Source organism: Vespa mandarinia, chromosome 10 (genome assembly GCF_050613455.1).
Source record: "Vespa mandarinia isolate Hongniang chromosome 10, ASM5061345v1, whole genome shotgun sequence".
NCBI lineage: Eukaryota > Metazoa > Arthropoda > Insecta > Hymenoptera > Vespidae > Vespa > Vespa mandarinia.
Window position 1 is genome coordinate 3,050,835 of NC_140819.1, and position 21,666 is coordinate 3,072,500.

The window sequence follows — 21,666 nt, forward strand, 5'->3', positions numbered from 1 at the left end:
CTTGCCCATATGTATGTATGCGTATAGAAACGCGCTGTGTTTAAAGAAACTAAAGGGTTCGCTTTATTCTGCGTGAAGGAGATAAGAGCTTGTGCATTAATCATAGCTTATAAAACTTTTTCGTAGATTAACTTAATCCTGAATCTATGCGGCCTCGAAAGCGTTGCGATTAATAAAGGTATCTCGAAGCGCACGAAATCTTCTCCCACCATTCTCAAATTCCTATGCCACCTCTCCACCCACACCCTATCATATCGAAGAAGTAATATCAAGCCTCAGATAGTAGCGAATTATTTTCTCGTTTGTAATCGATGAAGCGAAATGCTATGGTATTATGTGGATTAAGTATATATGCCAAGCTGGGAAGTCGGGCATGAAAACGCACGGTTTTGGAACGAAATCCAAAGAAAATCGGTATTATAGCGAATTAATTGAATAACGAGGCGTAAGTAATTAAGATTCATTAGAAAAAAATTTTTTTATTATTAACCATTTGCATCAAAAACGTCATTATTGGAAAATGTTATAAATCGGTGAAGATGAAATTTTTTTTTTTTTATTAAAAAAATTCAATATCTGTTGTGCTCATCTGTATGATATGCCGAGAAATTTTATCCGATGATAATTGAATTAAATTGATTTATCTGTTATCGATAATAGAGTATGAAATGTTTCCTTTTTTAATACCAAACAAAAATTCTTTTAAAATTCTCATAAAGATCGAACAATTCGAAATATTCGAATGAAAATTCTTTTAAGATTCAAATAAATTTTTTATCATAAAATATTTAGAAATTTCTTATTATATTGTTTCGCATTAATTAATACTGCCAGTGCAAATAAGATTTTGCTATTCTAATATTAATTGTTATTCCACGATAACACATGACTTTCCGACAAGACGTAGCCGCCATAGCTGAGAAAGCGCGAGGCACATTTGAATAAAATTTAATGCGCCGTTTTAAACGGAGAAACGCACGAACGTGCTCGACGGGCGTTCTCACGGAGAGAATGCACTTTAGGGTAATTACAACGTACTTTATGCCAACCGCGTTCGACAAAATTTAGAGAGATTTGCCGTAATTATTTCGTGGTTCTTTGCTTGTCCGGTTATTAAAACACGATAAAATATTTATTTCTATTTCATCGGTCGATAAAATTTTCCACATCCTTCTTTTTTTTCTTTTTTATTTTTTTATTGTAATTGTTTTAACATTCTTTTTATTTCTATTTTTTATTTTCACGAATCATTTATTTCTTTTTTATATTTCTTTTTCCGGCCTCGAAAATTTATCTTTTATTACAATATATTTTTTCTACTCCAATTATTTATTTGTACGTTGGCAGTATACCCTTGCACGTATGGTCAACCATTAACGAGTAGGTATTACAGTTATCAACATGGATTTTCCAATATTTAAACCAGTCAGCGTGTTTGTTCCCAGTTCTCTCGGTTGTCATTGCAACATGAAAAAATTTTACATCGAAATATCGACATGTAACGGGTAGTTTTATGGTTGCCGTGTTCATATTCACATGGTTGAGGGATAAGGGTAAAGGGGATCGGTGGAGAATGATCGAAAGAGGGAAATGCATCGAAGCTATGTGGTAGGTGCTCGCCTAGACGAGCTTCATTCGCGATCCCCGTGGTTCGTGGGTCGTACCTTCAAAAGATGAAAAATGCAAAAAAAAAAGAAAGGAAAAAAAAAGATAAAAACGAAAAAAAAAGAAAAAAAAAACAGAGAGGAGGAGATGCTAGTGGCCGCAATAGATACGCCTGTCTACTTCGCGAATCGATTTTCATTTACGTAAAGGGCTCCAGCGAGGTCTCTGGGCTCTGGGCTTTTATCGGTAATTATAGGAAGCATTAAGAGTGTCGATATCGGTAGCTACGCTTTCATTTTTCTCATTCCACTTTGTTCTTTCTTTCTCTTTCTCTCTCTCTCTCTCTCTCTCTTTTTCTCTCTCTTTCTCTATCTCTAGGATCCTAAAAGGATCTAATTAAAGGTAGTCTACTGTGGTGAGGCGAATTGCCAATTAGCGGCGAGAGTAGTCTTACGTTCGAATCGAAACTCGTTCTACTCCATTCGTTCGTTCTCTTTCAATCGTTGAAGTATGTCTAATATAAGAGGTCTCCGTCTTTTTCTAAGAAACTTCGTAACCAGTAAAGATAATATTAGACGAACTGTGAGATACGACAACTCGATGTATTTTATATACTTTTGTAAAGAAAGAGAGAAAAAAATTCATCAATATGATAATATATGATATCGGTATTAATATTGAGGTAAAACAAAAATTTTCATCCATGTCCAACACTTTGGGGAAACTATCGGGGAACTTTAAAGAAACAAAACAAAACAAAAAAGAAAAAAAAAATAGAAAAGAACAAGAAAAGAAAAGAAGAAAAATAACGAAGGAATAAGATACAGCTTAAAGAATCAGCCGGTTATATCTCACGCGCATTTATCGAGCCTCGCCAAGTTGTAGTTCAACCGAGAAATTTTCTTTCTTCCTTTTAAAGCAAGAGAGAGAAAGAAAGAGAGAAAGAGAGAAAGAGAGAGAGAGAGAGAGAGAGAGGAAGATCTTTCGTTGGAGGAAGACGACTTTCGAAATTGCTAAGATGACGGGATAATTCTGCGTGGAAGAAGATGCAGTTTGGGGAAAGGGGAAGCCTTAGAATAATTTAATTCGACGTCGGTAAACAGAACTCATTCGTCTCTTCCGTCGGAGAGCGAACGTGTGTTCCGTTCGAACGATAAAAGAGAGAAAGAGATAGAAATAGAGAAAAAGAGAAAGAGAGAAAGAGAGAGAGAGAGAGAGAGAGAGGAAGAGAGAGAAGGAAGTAAGAGAATCGCGATGAAAGATGCGCTGGCGTTGCAAATAAATTGGAAGTGTCCAGCCACGGGTTAAAGGGGCTGTTTCGCGGAAGATATACGCGCCCTCTTAAATATTGGATGGTGAGCCTTGCTAGGAGAAGATGAAGAAGGAGGGGAAGAAACGTGAGAGAGCTTCGGAGAAGCCGCTTTCCACTTGTTCGAGGCATCTCAGGCGCCCTTCGGAAAATATCGGGAAATTCATTAATACGCGATCTACGGGTGTAACATAGCATCGTATAAATCTTACCATGAGACAGAATTTACAGCATCGTGTAGTTACGCTGTTGGTTCTATATCGTGACGTTATGTGTGTATGCGTTCGAGGGCTGATTTGAACTCTCGTCTTTCTATTTTTCATCTTATTTCTTTTCTCGCCAGGGTTTAACCTTTTGTCGATATAACTCCGTCGATAAATATCGATTACATATCGCTATCGATAGCATCGATATTTCTCAATATTTATCGATGTTATGGGGGATCGTATATACATTGAATATGTGGAAAGTATCCGTAAATATCGATAAGTACGTATAGATATGAATGATAAACTTTTGGTTTATCGAACGATAAAATTGTCGATCTATTATAAAGAATAAATTTCATCTCTTAGTTATCATATAATAGATGTAATATTGACGTAATATAATATACAATATGATACCATTTACTCGTTGAAAATAATAATACCGTGTAATAATTATAATGTAATAATGTAATAAATTATTTCAATATGATTATTACAATGTTAATCCTCTGCATATTCACGCAAATATTATAGTATGCTATAGTAATTTTATAAGAGAGAATATCAATGGTAGTACAGTCGGAGAAAGAGAGAAAATCGTCGAAAGCTCGTGGTCTTTTTCTTAAAACTTTCTTCAAGCACCACTCCGTGTACCGTTTTCGTTTCAAAGATTTTGACCCTTCTATCTCTCTCTCTTTCTCTCACACACTATCTATCTTTATCTCTTTCTCTCTCTCTCTCTCTCTCTCTCTCTTTCTCTTTTCCTGTAGTTCCATTCCTCTCAAAGGATCGCGGAATGAGATCCGTATATCCTTCAAGTTCCCTTCAAGACGAAGATGAAACCACCGTTTTGTGGTAGAATAAAAAGAAAAAAAGAAAAAGCGATGCTATGCGAGAATCGTCTTACGTAATAATAAAAGTTTACATGGCTATTAAAAATCTTGAGAATTTCAATTTGATACGTGCGTGAATGTGTTTGCATGTATCTGTGGATAGATTAATGTACAAATTGTTTTATATGAAAAATAACAAATTACTTTAGTGTCTTCTTTTTCTTCCTATTTTTTTCTTTTCTTTCTTTTTTTTTTTTTTTCTGTAAACTCTGGCCCGCATCTCCCCAAGGCCAATATCTAGAATCTAATTAACCACAGATGATGTAGCAAAATGATTGTGGAGTACCTACCTCTGTTACAGAGAACTCGAAATATGCCCACAATTATGGCGATAACATCGGTGCGTGTCGGCATTATTACGTAGCCGCAAAATGTATTTCGACTATTTCGTTCGATGTGTGAACATTATATCCGTGTATGTACATAGAATATACGTACGATTTTGTACAACCGCGATGACGTTTAGCGAAATAACGAAAAGCGTATGGTTAACCCTGCTGACTTTCGGCTACCCAATAACCTACGATACATCTACGCTAATATCTTTTACCAATGGGAACAGGAATAACTGATTTTATGATGTAAATGGGGCTAATTGCAATGACATTGTGTATTTACGAAGGGACATGAAATTTCATGTAACGTGTTAGCATGTATGTACGATTCCGAGCTGTCATAATATTTGTCATCCTTTTGAATCTATCGTTATGTTATATTTAGATAAAGGATATATATTGTCTATAGGAAATATATTACATATAAAATGTTATAATATATTAATATGGATAATGTTGATAAGGAAATTATATTTATTCATTTCAATCGATATTTATCGTTAATGAAAATTGGATAAATCTTAAACGAGAAATTATTTCCTATTTTCTTTTTTTTTCTTTTTTTTTTTTTTAAGTAAGGGAAGAGAGAAAGAGAGATAAAACATACTTTCTACAAGAATAAAGATAGCTATTCGCATATACCTACGTTAAACTCTACTTCACGAACCTACAAATTCCTCCAATCGCTTCTTTCGAGTTCACTCGCATTCAACGGATGCTTTCTTAAAGTTCAATCATTTCCGTCGAAAATGCCAACAGAGAATGTGCATGACAGTAGATAAAGATGTTTGCTGAAGTTTCCTTCCAAGCGACCACGTTTGAAGTCGAAGTTGTAAATTGCCAACCGCATGCGAGGACGGTGTACATTCGAAAAATAACCACCGAGGAGCTTGCCTTATACAAAGTTGAATGTGAATGATGTTCGTCCTAACATTTCCGTAGATCAGGATATACAGTAAGAAGTCAAAATATTATAGCTATCGTAAAATACATATATATAGAAATTGATACATGTAAAAAAAAAATATATATATATATATATATGAAGTACATATACATATATCTACACTTGCATTGTTATTACTATAAATAATAAAATGATATATAATAGAATATAATAATTATTATGATCTATATAGATGTATATATGTTTGTACTGTTTATATGAGATATAATTTATAAAAATTATTATAGATTTCATATATATATATATATATATATATATATATATATATATATATATATATATGAATAATTTATATTTAATGGAATAAATTAATAATATAAAAATAACTCGTGAAACGAAACGAGCACTCGAACTTTCACATACATACCCTATGTATACATACATACACTATGTGTTTATATATTTCTACTCTTGACTCTCGCTCTCAAATTTTCTTTATTCGTCTCATTCTCTCTGGTTTTATGTGACAACGCGCAATGCGGCACCCATATGGTTCTGATAACGACGTTATCTGACCGAACTGTGCTAGGTCGCGCGTGTTACCGGCACGTCTCACCGGTTATTATTCTCGGCCGATCGCTGCGCATTGATTTACTATTAATCGCAACTGTGGAAAATCAAATGGTGAAGATTACGAATTTCATATGCGAAATAGTATTTCTTTTTTTCTTTTTTTTTTTTTTTCTTCACTCCTACCGAATTTCCTTATTATGATATTAATTCTAAATTATTCTGTGCAAAGTTCATACGATCGTATTCGATTCGATGAAGTTCATTATAAGAGTTTTATAAATATAAATCATTTATTTTTCAAATAACTTTGTTTATATTTTTTATTGAATAACAAAAATATTTAGATTTTGTCTGATCTCGAATGAGATAGATAGTCCATTTCATTAGAAATGATTTCGACAAAAATGATTATCATTTATCACGACAATTTTTATATTTTATATATGTATTAAAAATAAAATTGAAGTGTTTCGATAACTAAACAATTTGATCATATCATTTTGATAAAATTACTTTGAAGAGTTTCATGAAAATGGATCGCCGATTCTTTACGATCCTTATGTTTGACGAGGATAATCAATTTCTAATGGAGAAAGAAATAAAGATGAAAAGGAAGAAGGAAAGAAAGAAAGAAAGAAAGGAAGAAAGAAAGAAAATAAGACGATAAAAAGTCGTCGTAAAGGGAAAAAAAATAAGAGAGTAGTAGGGATGGTTGGAAGAAGTCGAGTCGTCATCATTCGAGAAAGAATTTCGGATCGTCAAGAAGTTCGTGCCCGTTAGCTCGGTCGTTACTTGAAAGCACGTCATGATGAAATTAGCTTTGTTACGTCAGACGAAAGCGGTGCGTATCCTATCACTCTTTCTCTCTGTCTTTTACTTTCAAAGCTTTTTTCTTTTTTCCTTTTGGTTTTTTTTTCCTCCTTAACATCTCCGATGTTATCACCTCGTACACGTGTCCTTATAACTAAAAGGAGAACATCCGTCGAAGACATTTTCACCGTTCACTTTTTGTCTCATGTAAGTGAATCTATAACGTTGTAATAGTACGAAAGTGTAAATACACGCATACATATATCGTTTTAAATATTTCAGATAACACCGTCAAGATAAATTGTATGTATTTGTATATGAAAAGCTACTCAATTATTTTTAATTGATTGAATCTTTCGAAGTGATAATTATTACAAAAATAAAAAAAAAAAAAAAAGAGAAAGAGAAATGCCTTATCATTAACAACTAAACTATATTTATTGCGTTGATAACTCAATTAGATCGTTCTTATGATAGTTATTTAATGAAAAAAAAACAAATGAATTTTCTCGATAATATTAATTGATCGTTCGTCAATGGAAGTTTCTAATCAAAAGTTTTGTAAATATTCAAAGAATATCTCGTTCGAATGAACAATGATAGAAAGTATTAAAACGGATATAAATGTTCGTTCGTTATTTCGTCAAATAAAACAAAAAAAAGCTCGAACTCTCATCAAGAATAGTTTAGATCATTCGTTATCCTTTTATTTGACTCGTTTAAAGAGAAACGATGCATAAAAGAAAAAAAAAAAAAAAAAAAAAAAAGAAAAAACAAAGAAAAAAAAAAAATGAGAAAAAAAGTATTCTTACCGATATGATTAAAGTTTTCGACACGCTCGTTGACGAAAAAGTAATGAAAAATAAAATAGACGACGAAAGAGAAAAGTTATCGTTATAGTATAAGGATAAAAGTTGACGATTCATAACAAGTTTATCCATTGTGGCTAAGAAAATTCGAAGTAGGAGGTAGTTCGCGGTTTGCAACGAGCGCTTTGCTCAAGCCCTTAAGGGTTTTCGAGTTTTCCCAGACGCGATGCGACACGAGGCGACGCGAGCCTCCGAGTCATGCCTGTTATGCTCTCTATAGTATCGCGACAAATTTCACGAAGGATAATATCTAGATCGGCTTCCCGTAAATCCGATTATTCTTCCCCCGATCCAGATCCTTTTCTCTTTAAATTTTAACTGAGATTTCCCTCTCCCATCTCTCTGTCTCTCTTTATTTTCAAACCTTTTAACTCTTATAAACTTTGATCTTTCATTGAAAATTTTGAGACAATCCCCGTTACCCTCTCCTCCCGCTCGTGTGACGTTTGAAACACTTCTATAAATTTTTTCTTTCGATAATAACTTTCTTTTTTTGTCACAGCAACGATATTATATTTTATATTTTACATGGCAATATTTGTTATAATTTAAATAGCACAATTAATGATGTGTTATTTTCGTAATGTTTTTTCTTTTCTCAATTACTTTTCCCTTCTATTTTTTCTTTCATTATTTTCTCTGTTTCGATCGTAACCAAAAAAAATCATCGACATCGTCGCGTAACATTAAATCACATCTTACTTCACTATATCTAAACGAAACCAAGCAATAAGCCGTATCGTGGACGAAACGAATGAGTTTTCCGGCGCTATATATAAAATTTGTCTAATGGTTCGAAGAGAGCGTCTCGTCTCTTTTATTCTCTTTCATTTTCTCTTTCTCTCTTTCACTTGATCTATTTTCCCTCTTTTTTCCCACTTTTTCGCTTTCTTTTCTACCCACACTACACACACAAACACACACACACACGTCTATTCTTCTACTCTACGTCTTTCTCTCTATTTCCAGTGCAATACCTTCGTTCTCTCAACACCAGCAGTCTTCCTTTCCTCCTTTTCCTTTGTAACCGACCACCTTCCTTCCTTCCTTCCTTCCTTCCTTCCTTCCTTCCCTCCTTCCCTCCTTTCCTTCCCTTTTTATCCCTCTACCGCTTCCTCACCTTTCTACTCTTTTTTACTAAAAGAGCAAGATGAGGGTTCGAAAGAACTTTTTAACCTTCTAAAAAACTCATTTGTTCGCTCCTCACTTTCAATATAGGTTTTCTGTAATGTTAAGTTCATGATTATCGTTATTATAATATACTACATATACAATATGTATGTATATCATGTTAAAGAGATGTTATATAATTTAACAAGTATATAAGAGATATATTCATTCTTTAAAGTTTACACATATATGTATTTTATATATATATATATATATATAAAATACATAATTTAGCTACAATCATATATATATATATATATATATATATATATATATATATATATTAGGTGGACCGGAAAGTAATGTCGCTTTCTTAAATTAAATTCAAACGAATAAATTTTTAACAAGTTTTTATTTTTAATCACAATCAAATATCGACATCCGCAGAAACGACATTACTTTCCGGTCCACCTAATATTTATAATATGTCAGAAAGATTATTGCTATATATATTACACGTATACATATTCGATATTACAATTAAAAATAATAATTATATTCTTTTTCAATCAAAACTTATGAATTAATATTCATGAGAAGCCTATAGCTGATAATTGGCTAATGACATTATTTGTAATATATTTTGATTGTATATTGGAAATATTCTTTACTCTTGTATTATATTATGTATTTTTTTTTTTTTAACCAATACTCGCATATTTTACTTAGTTTTATAAATCTCTTTACACGGATATAAACAGTGATAAATATCGTTATTGTCAGACAGTTATGGAAATTAAACAAATACTCTATGCAGGCTTATCGTTCTTACAATTAATTCGAAATAGAGAAAGAGAGAGACAAAGAGAGAGAAAGAGACAAGGAGAAAGAGAAAAGGAGAGAGAGAGAGAGAGAGAGAGAGAGAGAGAAGAAGAAGAGAAAAAAGGGAAGAAAAAAATAAAGAGAAAGAGAGAAAAGGAAAGAGAAAGAGAGAAACGTCGTTGAATATTCAGTTCCATCTCGACACCTCGCAATTTCGAGTAAACGCTTCCCGTTAATCGGACTACGGAACTACGCTTTTGTACTCGATGCTCCCCGATGGTCCCAGGGAAGGCGTCGTCGAATTCAAAGAGACCTCTCGAGTCGTCGATTTTCGCGCGTCTAGTCTCGTACGCTGGGAAAAGCTCAAAAGGGTCTATTTCCCATGGAGTACCTACCCATCTATGTGCATAGGTGGATACACATACGTGTACATACACGTATACGGGGTGTCTTTAAATTTTTCGAAATAAAAGTTTTCATCGTTATCGATACGCATAAAATGATATAGTGGAAAGAAACATTTGTTTCTTCATATTTTACGTAAATGCCTTTATTAAAAGTTAATTGACGTAACGTAATCGATCGATTTGAAATATGAAAAAAAAAAGAAAAAGAAAAAAGAAGAACGGACAAATTGGAATAAGAAAAATTTCCTTTTTGATCAGGATCCGATTTGTATAAGTTTCTGTGACCTAATTAAAAAAGTCACATTTAATTATTGTTTTAATTTGACATTTTTATGGAAACAAAAGTGATCACATTGTACGGTTCACCCAGTATGCGTACGTTCTCACTTGTAAACTTCGTAGTTTTAGGAAAAGGTCTTTACAGATCTGAGAATAGAACGGTCTAGGATAGGTACTGAGGTACCTTTCAACTCGATAAAACCGTTTCTCGCGAAGATAGAAAATGCTGAGGGCGAATCGTGGAATTCGTAGAAGCGAAAGGGCTTTCATAAATTCAACGAAAATCGAAAGTCTCGCTTTAGCTTTCGTCATTTTCTTTTTCTCTTATTTATCTTCTACTATATTTCCCGTGAAGATCTTTGGTCTTATAGTGAACGAAAGTCGAAAGATTTGTCGTATTTATTCTTCCTTCTCGCTTCTTCCGTTAAATCTCAAAGAGAAATGAAATATTGTGGCTCCGCTTGAATCTTCTGTTACGTTCCAAAGAGAACATTCCTCAGAAGTATTTAATCCTTTCTTATTTCTTTTTTTTTGCTTTTTTGTACTTCTTTCTTTTTCATTTCTTTTGTATTTATTTTTTCTTTTTGCTTTAATTTCTCTGAGACCTTAAATCCGAAATATTCTCTAATAAGCTATTAGGGTACGATCAAGTCCATAAAATTGACAAAAAAAGCTTTAAAATAATTAACCCAATGAAACATTCTGTATAAGATTAAACAAATCTTGTCAGGAGGAAAATATTTCGTTAAACGTATCTTGTTAACGTTAATCTCTAACATACTTGGCACGATGATGAAAGTGATAGAAATACGACATAAGCATAACGTTACAGAAAACGTATAGTTTTAGAGTCGAATATAGAATGATATATTTATATTCTATTTATGTATCTCGAATAATTAATGTATAAAAGGAAATCTAACGAAAGTATGATAATTTTTTGTGACGATTTGAAGTTCCTTCCTAAAAATCATCAAGAAACTAAAAAGAAAAAAAAACAAAAAAAAGGAAAAAGAAAAGGAAAAAGAAAAAAAGAAAATATATAAAATCATTCGTTGCTATCATTTTTCAGTTAAAGTTAAACGATTCCATCATATCACGTGGCTGCAACATACGATCGATCTACGTCGAGATTCTGTCGAGTTCAAAGTTCAAGTCGTAGAACGTCTTGAGAGCCAAAATCCGACGACCTTTCCCCTTCTCTCTTTACTATCGAACTCCAGAACGTCGTGGACTATCCCATGAAATCCGATGTCCCTCAGGATTCGTGGCTATTTGCATTCCCTATCTTGGTAGTTAATCGTTGCTCGGTAAACAACTGTCAGTATTCGTAGACCGATGCAGTCTGTCGAGATTAGGACACGTATAGCTAGATCGTCACCGATCTGAACTTACTGAACTTACTTGCGTCTTTGATTGATGTTTAGAAACTTGAGAAAACTTTATGTACGTTGTATATAAAGCTAGTTGATCTTGTTTATTACTATGATGATAGGTTAAGCATATTTACTATGATGATAGGTTAAGCATATTTGTATATATATATTTAATATGTATTAAAGTAAATAATAAGTGACTTTAAATAATAAATAATAAATCAGCAAATTCTATACATAAGAACAAAATGTTTTCAATATATTTCATTTTAAGAAATTATTATTCATACGTGCAAAACTTGTTCGTTAGTTTGAAAATTAATAAAAAAGTCAATTCAAATCGGTTAGAATCAGAACTTTTTAAAAAGAGCGTAAACTTTTAAGTGGGATAGAAATGATAGTTAGCTTATACCTGTGAAAGTTATCGTCAGACACGTACACTCACTTTCTCGTGAACGTCGGCTAAAAACACTCTAGGAAATTCGGTGAGACCGAAGTGGAGTCAGCGGGACGAACTTAATCGGTGCCAAGTTCAAAAGACAATGTCTAGCGCGCGAGCCTTCCGGGGTAACGTCTAGTTAGAAGTACCGACGAACTCGTGGCATCTACGAAAATTCAATGTACCGTAAGGAAGCGAATCAGTGATTTCCCTTCGGTAATATCTGACAAGGAGAGAAGGTTGGAATATCACTGGATAGAAATAGTTAAGGGCTCTGTGATATTAACTAATCAACTGAAAGCAAACGGGGCAAGTATAGAAACATACAATGAGGAAGAGTAAAGAAATTATTATATTGGTATAAAATATGGTCAATAAAAAAAAAGAAAAAAAAAGAAAAAAAAAGAAAAAAAAAGAAAAAAAGAAAAAGAAGTTCGAATAAAACGAATTACACATAAAACGAAGAAAAGTAATATAACCAAAGTTTCTATGATACGATAAAAAGATATATGTGGTTATAATAAAAGATTCAATAAAACGAATTAAACGATATACTATAATGTATTATACTTTACTATAGAATATATGTAGATAGAGGGTGCCTAGCGAATTGAGAGCGAAGTATCGAGTTACAGGGTTCAATACTAAAAGATATAGATAGTCAAATAGAAAAAGATAGATAGATAGAGAGAGAGAGAGAGAGAGAGAGAGAAAAGAGAGAGAAAAAGAGAGAGAGATGTAGATATATAGATAGATAGATGCAAGATGAGAAGAGAGGGTAATCGAGTCGGGAGTTTCGGCCGCAAAGTGAGTCCTCCCGCTTGTCGAGCTTTCCATCGTGGAAGGTCTTCCCCGTGAATACCTCGGTGCATTCTGGGCCCGCAGGATGGCCACTTAATATGGAAGGAAAGCAGCTGGTGGCATGCGCCGCGTGCTTATACACCAACCCCCACCATCGTATCTCCTTGCTAGGGTAGACGCTATCGAAGCGGACAGTAACATATCGGTCGTGCATGCTATGGATTTTGGTTCATCATTATGTAAGTCTCGAATCGAGCCAAGCAGACCCCACCACCTCCCCCTCCCCCTCCCCCTCCCTCCCACGAAGAACCTTCTGATGCCCGCGACCTATATGAATATCCGTCTATTCAGCTCCGGTATATTTACTCGTGGCTCGATTCCGGTGCGGAGACCACGTAAGGAATCGAACGTGAGCGACCTGTTAATAATCCGCCTACCTCCTAGAGTTACCCCCAGAGCTAACTTCCCCACCACTAAAATTACTTTCTACTCTCTCTTCTTACCATCCACGATAGCCGGTCGCTAGCCGGATTAATTTTGCAAAACTGACGCACTTCCAGCGCGACATTCGAAACGTACAAGATCCGTAGACCAAGCTCACCAACGAACCAATTACTTACATTTCTTACTTGATCAATGTAATATCGGAAGCTTTCAATGAATTTCCCAATGTCTTCTTGTACTTCTTGATTTTTTTCTTTTTTCAAAGAATAGATTTAATTTCTTCTTTGATTGATCAAAAATGAAATTATTTTATTGAAAAGTTTTAAATATATACGAGATGCAAAAAGAATATTAGAAATTTCGTTGTCGTAATTGAATTCAATCTTAAATATATTCCCTGTATATTCTTGATATATTCTGAATAAAGTGAAAAATAATGGACGTAAATGTATTATTGTAATCTCCTTCGAACGACGATCGTGGAATTTATGTTTTTACTTTGATAATTCAAATTCTCTATAGTCATATATATGATTTAATGATTCTCTTTAAACCCATTCCCGTTACTTGTTGCGGTATTATCTCGAAATCGTTAATTAGAATCCTTCCAAGGTATTTAATGAGGACTACCGCCCACCGAATTAGAATGAGTTCAAAGCGTTTTGAAAATTTTCTCGGCACATTTGCGGTACGACGACGGACATTATTTGCTTTTACAGAGAGCGACCGGGGAATTGTAGTATTCGCGAAACTCGAGACCCCTCTGAAACGTTCAAACACCGTAGGAATGGCGAAATAACTGGATTAGATGTAAATCGCGAGTTTGCAATGCAAATCGAATATGTCTGTTGAAAACGTATGGGTGGACGTATATATGTACACGTACTAGAGAGAGAGAGAGAGAGAGAGAGAGAGAGAGAGAGAGAGAGAGAAAGAGAAAGAGAAAAATAGATAGAGAGAAAGACAAGAATCGAAGGTGTAAGAGAGAAAGAGAGAGAGAGAGAGAAAGGGAAGAAGATAGAACGAGTAATCATAGTCAAACCTATTTTGGAATAAATCTGGCCTAGCTTTTATCGAACCTGTTGCTTATTCGCCATCTGGACCATCCTCAATTTCTTGATTCCTCGCATTCTTATAATTTTGCTATCAAAACTACTATCGATTTAACTCTTTGACGTTGAGAACACTTACTTAATGGAATTTTTATCTGATCAAAAGGTAGATTACTTTCTTCGTTTATATAATAATTTAAGTATAATACAATCGCGATAATAATAAAATGCAATATGTATCTCTCGGATGATCGTTAGTTTGGGAAAGCGCTTATGAAAACTATTCGTCAATTATGCTCTTGTGCCATAGAATGACATTCCGTTGTTCTAGAGATAGGTCTAATAAAGCGAATATACCGGTAACGGCAAGCTGATCGATCTTGGAAAGAGTCTCGATGGAAGATATTCGGCATTTGGCGTTCAAACCTACGTATTTCAGTACGTACTCGTAGATATATGTATATATACATACATGCATACATACATACTTATATATACGTCCGAGGTTCGTGAAACCATATCTGCTATGTAGAACTATACGTGAATACATATGTATATGTATCTATGTATGTACATACGTAGATATGTACATGCGAGACGCACGCGTAGATAGACTGTCGTCGTCGTTGTCGTCGTCATAGTCCTCTTCATCTACTTTGACTAGCTGTTTCTAGATATCCACCGATCGATGCTTCATGAATTTACAGCAAGATCTACCTGTACTAACCTTCAACGATCTCGTCGTTCCGCAAAATTTGTCAAGTTACAAACAATCGCATGTCGAATTTATCACGATTTCTAAATTATCAGATTTTTCTTAAGACTGGCTAATCAACCTTTTGCCTTTACTTTTCTATTTTTTCGTTTTTGTTTTTCAAATTCGACGATTTCTTTTCTCCCATAGTCATTTAAAACGATCTGTGAAAAAAATTTTAACGATCAATGATTAACTTTATTATTAAAAATGTGAAAATATATTTAATCGACAAAATAGATTTTTCTATATATATTATAATGTACTATAAATATATTATAAATTAAGAAGATAAATTATTTAATTTAATGTATGTATATATATATATATATATATACACGCACGCACGCAGACACACACACACACATAGAATATATATATATATATTTAATACATTTCATTAGTTGACGCAGATAAAATACGTTATGTAAATTTTGTCCTGAACGTGCTACCACCCGCATGCAAAGTGTTAATTTTGATAGGATCCTTTGCAAAGCCCGTCGACGGATCGATAGGAAGCCGTTGGAAACGTGATCTCTTGCAGCCGTCGCAATTACGAGCGAGGAAAAGTTCCGAGATATCGATTAAGGAGATTGAAAACTTCCGCCCCTTGTGGCAAGGATGGGATGCTCGTCGATTACGATTCCGTGAAAGGAAAAAGGAATAGAGGAAGAAAATCTTTCGTCAAGAACACGAAGAGTATATCAAGTAATGACAGTAGATTAATTTCTTTCCTCTTTTATTTTTCATTTTTTTTTTCCTTTTTCTTTTTTCTACGATCTTCTCAAAAACGAGTGTTCGAATTTATTTATTATCATTTACGAAATTAAATTATTCGAAATTTTTCTTACACCGTTATAATGCATAAAATATCAACGATTAAATTAAGATAAGATATTTTTCAAACATTATACATATGTACATACATATTTGCACGCTGATAATACCCATGAAAGGTGATGATACAAAAGAAACTGACAATGAATTTCCAGCCATGAGTTATTTGTGTTAGTATCGAAGTCCAGGTTATCGTTTATCAACCGTAATAATTTCTTCGTGGCATCGAAAATCGAACGAGCGTTTTCTCAAACCCCCTTCCAGTGCTCGTAACTCATCTGGCCGGCATCGATCCCATCCAGCTTCGTGTAAAATATCGCCCCGTAGAAACTAAGATTCCTGTGAGAAAGCATTTAACCTTCTCGCGACGGCACTTCTCAACAACGGCTTACACCGAGTTTTGCGAAACAAACGGCCGTTCAACTGTTAGCTAGGGCAATGGAATTCGAGAGTTTGAATTACACGTCGAACGTTAGATATGACGAATCGCGTTTAAAAGTCCGGACAACTCGATAAAAGAAACAGGAACGATCGATTTTTTCCTTAGCAAAACTTAAAAGACTAAATCTGATCGCGTTCAATTATCATTTTTACACTTGATTTATCGTACAGAATTTAATCTCAATCCAATCAATCTATGTTATCACTTTTAACCTAATCTTTTATATATATATATATATATATATATATATATATATATATATTATATATTGAACATTTGACTTTTTAAAATAAGTATTTCAGCAATTAAATATAGAGTAAAATATGAATTCTCTTTTCCGAATTTTTTTAATTGAAAATAATTTTCAAATACCATCAGCTTGTTGATTCATAAATATTTTCAAATCGATATTAACGCTTACTCATAGGTAGATACGTATTGGATATATAAAAAAAAATAATACTCGCTTTTCGATGACTTTCTAATGAATATAAATATCCTTTTCATTTTCCCTGTTCCTCTCTCTCTTTCTTTCTTTCTTTTTTTCTATTCTCATTCAACCCTTTCCCGGAAACCTCCCTCAGCGTCTTTCCGCGACGAGAAATTCTCTTCCTCGTTCGTTTCTATCCCCCATTTTGGTCTCAAACCTCGTATAATTGTTTCCGAGCGAACTCCCAGACTACGAGATAAAGTTCCTATTATTTTACTAACAGTCCTACCCTAGTCTACCTTTCTCTCTTTCGATCTCGTCTTCTCGACAACCCTTTCGTCTCTATTTCTATCTCCTTCTTCCTTTCTTTATTTCTATTTCACTTTCATCCTCCCTTTCTCTTTCTCTTTCTATCTAAAGTTAAGAGTTTGAAGTGAAATAAACTCAACGGCTTTCCTAACTCGGGTTTCAACGAATGGCTCTCGATAAAATTTCCTCAGGTCCAAGTTTCATCTCTGAGTGAGTATATTTGTGGGCTTTTCGAAACACATCCGGTCTTCTGATTATCGCGAGGAATACAATGAAGCGTTTTGTAGTAGTTCGTTATCTAAACGAATGTTATTCTTGTTTACGTGGGATTAATTAATAAATAAAACTTGAATAACAAGAAAAATTTTAATGGTTATATTGTTAAAAATAATTTGATCTAGTACAATATACTTGATACGAGTAGGAAGTACTATAGGATTTGATTTTTTCAAAAAATGTTCTCCATCTGGTATTCATTTTGCGTAGATACGTAATTGGGTTAAATCTCATTCAGTATTTAGTGTCGATTTGATTAAAATTTATTGAAAAAAAAAAAAAATATAGAAGAAAAAAAAATATATATATATAATATATACATATAAACATACCTACATATTTGATGTATACTAAAGTAAATTTACATTGCCTTCGATCTCACGTTTTTCATTCCAAATTATTTCAATGATATTTTATCTCTACATTATATGCAATATTATACACAAACGTATATATCTTTTCATATACTTTTAATCAATCATCGAGATTATTTATCGAAATAAATTATTAACTCTTTAATTATTCAAAAAAGTATATGTAAATTTTGAATGGAATAAATTACGAAGATACGAGAACGTAAATAGTTCAGTTAAGGTATGTGTACGTTTTCGTTTCTCCGTCAATGGAATGTTGCTGAACGTGGATTTTGATGAACTCGATAACTGCGGTAGATACGTATGCGTTGACATGAAATATGAACGTTAAATGTCCGAGATGTAGAAATGGACCGAGGTTAGCGGAACTGGAAAATCGCGAACCTACGGGAACATTTCCCATCGATTCGAGTTATTTGTCCAATGTCGAGTTATCTTTGATATTTGAGGTTTAATATTTGTATAAGAATGAGTCAGCCGATATCACCAGCCGAAATAATTACCAATTTCTCATACATTTGTTCACGTTAACATTAATTTCTAAAGTTTTCGTATGATCAATATACAACATTTGATATTTATTAACTCTTATTTATGTTGTGTTGTCTAATCAAGTCAACTCAATACAATTTTTGATTGATATGATATGTATATATGTACGTGAATATATGTATATATTTATATAGCATTTATATTAAAATCATTATTACAACGCATTGATCAATGAATATTTTTACATGTTTTATTACATGTAATAAATCCATCTATATTTTCTTTTTCTTTATATATAATTATGTATAAGAAATTACAGATGTTATCTTATTAAATAAGTTTATTTCTGTTGAAGTTCTACTTGTTAGTTCGACTTTACTGGAATTACTTGAAAAGAATCTGTTAATTAAAATGTCGAGATTCGAAACAAGTATGTACGAAAGAAAAAAAACCTATATGTATACGTATACTTTTATAATAATAATATCTCTATCCATCTTTCGGCCACTTGCACCAAATAATTAAAATATAATTTCTTACAAGAACTGAGAGCTAAGGAGTCTCTCTCTCTCTCTCTCTCTCTCTCTCTCTCTCTCTCTCTCTGTCTCTCTCCCTTTCTCTCTCTCTCTCTCTCTCTCCTACTCCTACGGATAACTTTTGCGACGTGGATTAATAGCGAAACGGCGCTTGGAAAATCTCGTTTAAACTTATATTACCATGTCGCGCTTCTTAATGCGTCTTCGGATCGACGTCGTCTATGCGGCTTCAAGCAAACTATCACTATCGTAACTCTGTTGACACATTCGAATTTTTGTTTTGTGTTTCTGATTGTCTCTACCCTTTTTTCCCATCTCTCTCTCTCTCTCTCTCTCTCTCTCTCTCTCTCTCTCTCTCTCTCTCTTTCTCTCTCTCTTTCTCTCTCTTTCTCTTCCAGCTTATCACAATGAACAATTTTTATTAGTAACCACATAATAAATATATTTCTCATAACTTTCATCTTATATATATATATATATATATATATATACATATATATAAAGATAAAAAATATATATTTACATTGTTTAATATCTTGATGTAAGTAAATACATACATCAAGTAAAAGTATATATTATATGCTGGATTAACATAGAATGAAGTTTTAAAATGAAACTGGACGATAAAATCTTTATCCACAAAATGTATGTATACGTATATGTTATCCGTATATATTTATATATATATATATATCTACATTATACACGTGCCGCTATGTTCAAACCCTCCGCTATCTTAGCATATCGTTTCAGACGGCCGATGACCGAAGTAACACGCCGGGTGAAACTTGCATCAGGAAGGCTAATTTAACGCGTATTAAGCAAGCCGTCGCCCCGTTTCCGCGGATACGAACATAAGGAAGGTCGGTCGGTGTCTGGGATAACGTCGCCGGTATTAAGCTTCTTCGAGCGAATTCGCTAGACTGGTTAACCCACATTAGCTAATTGGACGATAATGCATAGCGTGCGTTACCTCTGGCTTATGCACGGGCTAAGCACAAAACCTTTATCGTAACTCTCTATTCGTGCTATTCTAACGACCGGCGATCATCATCTTTTTGATAGAACATATTTACTATACTGCCCGTTATAAGAAAGTTCGTCCATTTCTTTCAAAAGATTCTAATCTTTATATATATTATATATAGACATCATAAATATCACATCTCGTAATATGATTTATTATTAATAATATATTATTACTAATTAACCATCGTTAAATATTTTCTTGTCGATTCCAAGTGAAAATCCTTGACAACTTTTGATTTAATTTTAATATGCAATATTAATTATGTTAAATATCTTCAATAAGACATCAAAGTAAAGCATCAAGGTAAAACAAGAGTTTATTCACGATTCTACTAATAATTCTGAACAAAAAAAAATATATATATATATATATATATATATATATATACGTATATCGTAAATTATATTTATGGGAAAATTCACTACACTTTTAATACTGAAAGGATAAGAAGAAGCGGCGATAATTTTTGAAATATCCATTTAAGTACTCGCGACAGATTCGGAGATCGTTGCTAAGGTCGGAGACTCGTCGTCCAAGTTCTAGACTCCGCGAACTACGACCTGTCTCATATATCGTTCCCATGGTTTTAACCCGAGATACAAAAGTATACCGTTGTAATACCCGTTTCTTCGCGCTCGCACCTCCGTCTACAAGCGGAGATTACTGCAATACAAAGATCGATGTCGTTCTTTCCGACGCTCATGCGACTTTTGTTGCAGTTATAAAAGAAAGAAAGATAGGAAAAAAAAAAGAAGAAAAGAAAAAGACAACAAGCTTGATGTAGAAACGTTCACGAAGATAAAAAATTACACGATTTATCGTACAATAAATTGTACGATACCTTACGAGAAAGATCGCATCCATTTATTCTTTCTATATTTTAATTATGCTAGATTGTATTTATTATGGATATGTAAATATATATTTCATTATGTATTACCTTGACTCTTTTATTTATTTTAATGTTTTATATTTTTTAAACTCTTTTGTGGTTTCTAATCCCATGGCGATGCCCATCCATTTTATTTAAGGATAAAAGTAGAAGCTTTGAAGTTTTTCAACAAAGAAATTTTTACATACTAATAGAAGATAATATTTTTAAACATATTCTAAACGTATTAATACAAATAATACGCGGAAAAATAACTTTACCGTAAACATATCAGAGTTTTGAGACCTTTCTTATCTGGAAAAAGTTAATATTGTGAACAAGCAAATAACGTGGTATATGCCTTTGTAGTATTTTCACGTAAATAACGTGATTTAATAAATTACACTACCAATTACCTTCAGACATTATTTATCATATGATAAATAAATTATTAAATGCGCTTGACATTTATTTCTCAACTATCTGTAAAGTCTCTAGAGGATTTAGAAATTGTTAGATAAGCGGTGTAGAGTCGACGATCGAACAAGTTGAGAGTAAAAATAAGATCGTAAGAATTGGAAGTTATTGTTAGGAGGTGGGGAGAGGTGAACTGAATCCCGGAAGCTGCTGTTTCTTCTCTTCTCTTCTCTTCTCCTTCGAGAGAAAACGATGCGCTGCTGCTTCTGCTGCTGCCGTTGCCATTGGTAAGACGGAAGAATCGAGTAATCGCGTGCCAAGTCGCTTTATATTGTTCGCCGTTCGGAAAGTCTAAGCCGTCCTGCAAGTGAGCAGAACACGAAGCCCTTCGCGGTCGTACATCAAGCGCAGATAAGAGTCGGCCGCTTATTGCTGGAAAATATATGACGAGCCATTAAGCCCTCCCAGACCGTTCTCGGAGCCCCTCTACTTGGCTCCTTCCCCCTCCACCTTCAGCCCACGCCATTCGACTCTCCTCACCGTTTCATTCTCCACATCTCTTTCCTACTTCGTAAGTTTCTTAGCTCTTACATAGTTCGAAGTCGAAGATGCGAGATATCTGGACCACTTGAAGGTAGGAGACTTTAAGTCCTCTAAT

The 21,666-nt window shown here is 33.6% G+C and overlaps 1 protein-coding gene across 5 annotated transcripts in view; it reads left to right on the plus strand.

The window, feature by feature from the left end:
• The window catches only part of LOC118444721 (uncharacterized), a 73,799-nt gene that overhangs the window by 9,787 nt on the left and 42,346 nt on the right, over window positions 1-21,666 (plus strand). The gene's annotated exons all lie outside the window — the stretch shown is intronic.